A 6,686-nucleotide genomic window follows, 5' to 3' on the forward strand; every position below is an offset into this window, starting at 1 on the left:
GATTACAGCTGTAAGTCGCTTGGGGTATGTCTCTATCAGTTTTGCACATCGAGAGACTGAAATTTTTGCCCATTCCTCCTTGCAAAACAGCTCGAGCTCAGTGAGGTTGGATGGAGAGCGTTTGTGAACCGCAGTTTTCAGTTCTTTCCACAGATTCTCAATTGGATTCAGGTCTGGACTTTGACTTGGCCATTCTAACACCTGGATATGTTTATTTATTTGTGAACCATTCCATTGTAGATTTTGCTTTATGTTTTGGATCATTGTCTTGTTGGAAGACAAATCTCCGTCCCAGTCTCAGGTCTTTTGCAGACTCCATCAGGTGTCCTGTATTTGGGTCCATCCATCTTCCCATCAATTTTAGCCATCTTCCATGTCCCCGCTGAAGAAAAGCAGGCCCAAACCATGATGCTGCCACCACCATGTTTGAAAGTGGGGATGGTATGTTCAGGGTGATGAGCTGTGTTGCTTTTATACCAAACATTTGCATTGTTGGCAAAAGGTTCGATTTTGGTTTGATCTGAACAGAGCACCTTCTTCCACGTTTGGTGTGTCTCCCAGGTGGCTTGTGGCAAACTTTAAACTACACTTTTTATGGATATCTTTAAGAAATGGTTTTCTTCTTGCCACTCTTCCATAAAGGCCAGATTTGTGCAGTATACGACTGATTGTTGTCCTATGGACAGAGTCTCCCACCTCAGCTGTAGATCTCTGCAGTTCATCCAGAGTGATCATGAGCCTCTTGGCTGCATCTCTGATCCTTGTATGAGCTGAAAGTTTAGAGGGACGGCCAGGTCTTCGTAGATTTGCAGTGATCTGATACTCCTTCCATTTCAATAATATCGCTTGCATAGTGCTCCTTGGGTTGTTTAAAGCTTGGGAAATCTTTTTGTATTCAAATACTGTTAAACTTCTCCACAACAGTATCTCGGACCTGCCTAGTGTGTTCCTTGTTTTCATGATGCTCTCTGCGCTTTAAACGGACCTCTGAGACTATCACAGTGCAGGTGCATTTATACGGAGACTTGATTACACACAGGTGGATTCTATTTATCATCATTAGTCATTTAGGTCAACATTGGATCATTCAGAGATCCTCACTGAACTTCTGGAGAGAGTTTACTGCACTGAAAGTAAAGGGGCTGAATAATTTTGCACGCCCAATTTTTCAGTTTTTTATTTGTTAACAAAGTTTGAAATATCCAATAAATTTCGTTCCACTTCATGATTGTGTCCCACTTGTTGATTCTTCAAAAAAAATTACAGTTTTATATCTTTTTGAAGCCTGAAATGAGGCAAAAGTTTGCAAAGTTCAAGGCACTGTATATACTAGTGATCGACCGATATCACTTTTTTCGTTGCTGATACCGATATTTTGGCCATTGCATATCGGTATTGGCCGATATTTTCATACATTTAAAAAAATTTTTTTTTTTTTTACTTGACAGGTGTTTTGTGGAGGGATCTGGGGATCTAAAAGACCCCAAACCCCTCCTCTGCACTTAAAAGCATTCAAAATGCCATGTTTGGCTGTTTTGAATGCTGTCATTTTTTTTAACCGCTTGCCGACCGCCGCAAGTAGATATACTGCGGCGGTCAGCCCCTCACAGGCAAAGTGACGTAAATAAACGTCACTAGCCTGTGAGGCTCTGGGGAGCGAGCGCGTGCTGCCGGAGGCCCGCTCCTGCGCGGTCACGGACCCCCCCCCCCGCGCGTGTGACCGGAGGACCCAATGTCCGCCGGTCACTCTGCAATCGTCGGGGGAGAGGGAGAAAGGCAGGCAGCTTGTGTAAACAAGCTGCCTGTCATTCTCCCCTGTGTAGAAACACTGATCATACGGTTCTACTATGTAGGACCGTTGATCAGTGTTCCTACAGCTCAAGCCACAGCCAATCACAGTCAGAATCACGCCCCTAGGGACATACACAGCCCCTCCCTCTCAAATAAAGTTAACCCCTTCACTGCCAGTGTAATTTTACAGTAACAGTGCATATTTATAGCACTGATTACTGTAGAAATGTCACTGGTAACCCCAAAAGTGTCAAAAATGTCAGTCAAGGGTCCGATCTGTCCGCCGCAATGTCGCAGTACCGCAAAAAAAATCGCAGATCGCCGCCATTACGCGTTAAAAAAAAAAAACAACAAAAATGACAAAAATCTTTCCCTTTGTTAGTAAACGCGATAACTTTTGCGCAAACCAATCAAAATACTCTTTTTGCGATTTTTTTTTTTTACCAAACATATGTAGCATAAAACAAATTGGCCGAAAATGTTAAAAAATTTTGATTTTTACTTTTTTTTTTTTTGGGGAATTTCATATAAAAAAATGTGAAAAATATTGTTATTTTTGCAAAATTGACGCTCTTTTTTTGTTTATAGCGCGTGATCAAAAAATCGCACAGGTGATCAAATACCACCAAAAGAAAGCTCTGTTTGTGGGAAAAAAAAGGACGTCAAATTTGTTTAGGTACAGCATCGCACGACCGCGCAATTGTCCGTTAAATTCACGCAGTGCCGAATCGCAAAATACCCCCTGGTCTTTTAGCAGCCAAATCCTCCGGGGCTTAAGTGGTTAATCTGGCACCAGTACCCGGAAGTGATGTCATGACACCACTTCATTGCTTATATCTTTAATTTGTACATATGTGAGTGGCATATTCAATAACATTTGTAAACTGAATTATGCTATGTGATATCATTTTACCCTTACATGAGCAATATTTGGAATATCGGCAATATCGGCCAGTTCCGGGGCCTATACAGATACAGTCAGGTCCATAAATATTGGCACATCGACACAATTCTAATCTTTTTGGCTCTATACACCACCACAATGGATTTAAAATGAAACAAACAAGATAAGCTTTAACTGCAGACTTTCAGCTTTAATTTGAGGGTATTTACATCCAAATCATGTTAAAAGAGTAGGAATTACAACAGTTTGTATATGTGCCTCACAATTTTTAAGGGACCAAAAGTAATGGGACAATTGGCTGCTCAGCTGTTCCATGGCCAGGTGTGTGTTATTCCCCCATTATCCCATTTACAAGGAGCAGATACAAGGTCCAGAGTTAATTTCAAGTGTGCTATTTGCATTTGGAATCTGTTGCTGTCAACTCTCAATATGGGATCCAAAGAGCTGTCACTATCAGTGAACCAAGCCATCATTAGGCTGAAAAAACAAAACAAACCCATCAGAGAGATAGCAAAAGCATTAGGTGTGGCCAAATCAACTGTTTGGAACATCCTTAAAAAGAAAGAACGCACCGGTGAGCTCAGCGACACCAAAAGACCAGAAGACCACGGAAAACAACTGGGGTGGATGACCGAAGAATTCTTTCCCTGGTGAAGAAAACACCCTTCACAACAGATGGCCAGATCAAGAACACTCTCCAGGAGGTAGGTGTATGTGTGTCAAAGTCAACAATCAAGAGAAGACTTCACCAGAGTGAATACAGCGGGTTCACCACAACATGTAAACCGTTGGTGAGCCTCAAAAACAGGAAGGCAATTTTTCGCTATATTCGGAAAATGTTACGTAGTGACTGCCTATGCTGCAAGAGCTTTCTTTTTCTACGTTGATGTTTTGTAATTGTGGTAGGACAATTGAGACTGTTATGCTCATGTTGACGGTATTCCTTTCTGTACCTTTGATGTTTTTTCAATTTCTCATGAAAAATTTCAATAAAAACCATTGAAACACAAAAACAGGAAGGCCAGCTTAAAGTTTACGAAACAACATAAACAACATCTAAAAAAGCCTTCACTGTTTTGGAACAGCATCCTATGGAAAGATGAGACCAAGATCAACTTGTACCAGAGTGATGGGAAGAGAAGAGTATGGAAAAGGAAAGGAACTGCTCATGATCCAAAGCATACCTCACCTCATCAGTGAAGCATGGTGGTGGTAGTGTCATGGCGTGGGCATGTATGGCTGCCAATGGAACTGGTTCTCTTGTATTTATTGATGATGTGACTGCTGAATTCTGAAGTGTTTTGGGCAATATTATCTGCTCATATTCAGCCAAATGCTTCAGAACTCATTGGACGGCGCTTCACTGTGCAGATGGACAATGACCCGAAACATACTGCAAAAGCAACCAAAGAGTTTTTTAAGGGAAAGAAGTGGAATGTTATGCAATGGCCAAGTCAATCACCTGACCTGAATCCGATTGAGCATGCATTTCACTTGCTGAAGACAAAACTGAAGGGAAAATGCCCCAAGAACAAACAGGAACTGAAGACAGTTGCAGTAGAGGCCTGGCAGAGCATCATTAGGGATGAAACCCAGCGTCTGGTGATGTCTGTGCGTTCCAGACTTCAGGCTGTAATTGACTGCAAAGGATTTGCAACCAAGTATTAAAAAGTGAAAGTTTGATTTATGATTGTTAATCTGTCCTATTACTTTTGGTCCCTTAAAAAGTGGGAGGTACATATACAAACTGTTGTAATTCCTACACCTTTCACCTGAAGTAAATACCCTCAAATTAAAGCTGAAAGTCTGCAGTTAAAGCACATCTTGTTTGTTTCATTTCAAATCCATTGTGGTGGTGTATAGAGCCAAAAAGATTAGAATTGTGTTGATGTCCCAATATTTATGGACCTGACTGTATATTGGCAAAAGTCAATATTGCCCTTGATATTGATATAAATATCCCCTATGATAGCAATAAGTAGTGACAGGTACTCTTTTTTAAATAAATTGGAGTCTATTAGACTCTAGATTTCTCCTCTACCCTTTAAGCATCTGACTACACCAAAATTGGTGTGATAAGATGCTTTCTCAATTTCCCAATGGCACTGTTTATATCTGGAGAAACCAAAGTCATGAAATGCTCATAGCTTCCCGTATCTTAGGCCATAGAGATGAGTGGAGCCATTCTGGTCTCAAATCAGCTCTATGGTCAACTGATTGACCCACCGGCTGCAGTCTCGGGTTCCCCGGTGGGACAGGAGAGCTGGAGAAAACTGTGGAAGGCGGGGGGATCTGCTAGGATCACTTTTACATGAAAGCCGACTGCTAGCTGTAAAAAACAATACCAAGATGATGCCTAAATCTGCAGGTATCATTTTGGTATGACCACTCAAAGTCCAGCGACGTACCAGTACATTGCTGGTCCTTGTTGGGCATATATTGTAAGGTTCTTTTCTTTTAATGCAGCCTGTGGGCAGATTCCTCCATTCACATTGATCAATGTGGATGAAGAAATCTCAGCAAAGAAAAGTGTTAAAAATATATGGCGAAACATAGGGAAGATCTGCCCTCTGTGTCCACCCCATCCCCTATGCTTCGCTATATATGCTCTTTTTTTTATCTGCGGTGGTGAAATCACCTCCTACAGTGCTGAAATCATTGATTACGTATATGCTGAGAGCAAACGCTCATGCTGTCAGAATAAACAAATCAGTGCAGCATCTGATGGGTGTACCTGCAAAGCAAAGAATGGTTAACAATAAAACACAGTAACAATAAAACATTACATTATAATAGGATACAGTACAGTAGAATGGTGGTATATTAAAAGTAAAATATGGTTAGCAATGAAAAACAGTAACAATAAAACATTACAGTTTAACAGTATATTATAAAGTACAGTAAAAGTAGAAAGAGTAGGAAAGAAGAGTAAGAACAGAAAATTAACTCAATAAATCGACAACTAATTTTGGCTTTTTTATTTATTTATTTTTAATTTTTTTTTTTTGTAACTTTTTTTTACACTTTTTTGTAACTGTAAAACATTCCAGGTTAGGGTCTCTCAAAATGCGATCGCCATCTACCATCTTTGGAGACCCTATGTAAAAGTGTGCCCTAGACTGTGCCGTGCTGTGCCCTATACTAATACTCTACTACTGTGTGGTAGTGATGGAAACAGTCCCCGATTCAGAGACCAGGTTGGCCAGGACAGGAGGGACAAAAATAGTGGGTGTCACGCCTATATCCGCGTTTTCTACAGACACAACATCTTCTTTGGGGTGCTCTTTGGATAGAGGTACCAGGGAGGACATACGGAAAATGCCTCTCATGCAGCCAGCCCCCACTGTATCTGGATGTTGAATTTGGGCCACAAAACCTTCTGGATACAGAAGGCTGTGATGATCTCTTCCTGGAATTTTTGGAAGGATCCACTTCTTCCTGACGCTTTGTATAGCACATAGCCATTCAGCAGAGCCAATTGGAATAAGTATACAGACACTTTCTTGTACCAGCGTCTGGCCTTACGGGCAATTAAGTACGGCGCCATCATCTGGTCGTTGAAGTCCACCCCTCCCATGTTAAGGTTGTATTCCTGGACACAGAGGGGCTTCTCAACAACACCAGTCGATGTTGCAATTTGGACTGTCGTATCTGCGTGAATGGAGGACAGAACGAAAACATTCTGTGTGTCCCTCCACTTCACTGTAAGCAATTTATTACACTTCAAGTAGGCTCTCTCCCCCCGCCTAAGTTGGGAATCTACAAGCCGTTGGGGGAATCCCCGGCGATTAGTTCGCACGGTGCCATATGCGGCAATTCCAAATTCAAAAAGGTGACTAAAAACTGGCACGCATGTGAACTAATTGTCCATGTATAAATTGTACCCCTTTCCGAATAAGGGTGACACAAAGTCCCAAACAATCTTGCCGCTGCTCTCTATGTAGTCTGGGCAGTTTGGGACTCCACATTGCTATCTTTTCCCTCGTGAATC

This window comes from Pelophylax lessonae, assembly GCF_965119305.1.
Source record: "Pelophylax lessonae genome assembly, chromosome: 10".
Lineage (NCBI taxonomy): Eukaryota > Metazoa > Chordata > Amphibia > Anura > Ranidae > Pelophylax > Pelophylax lessonae.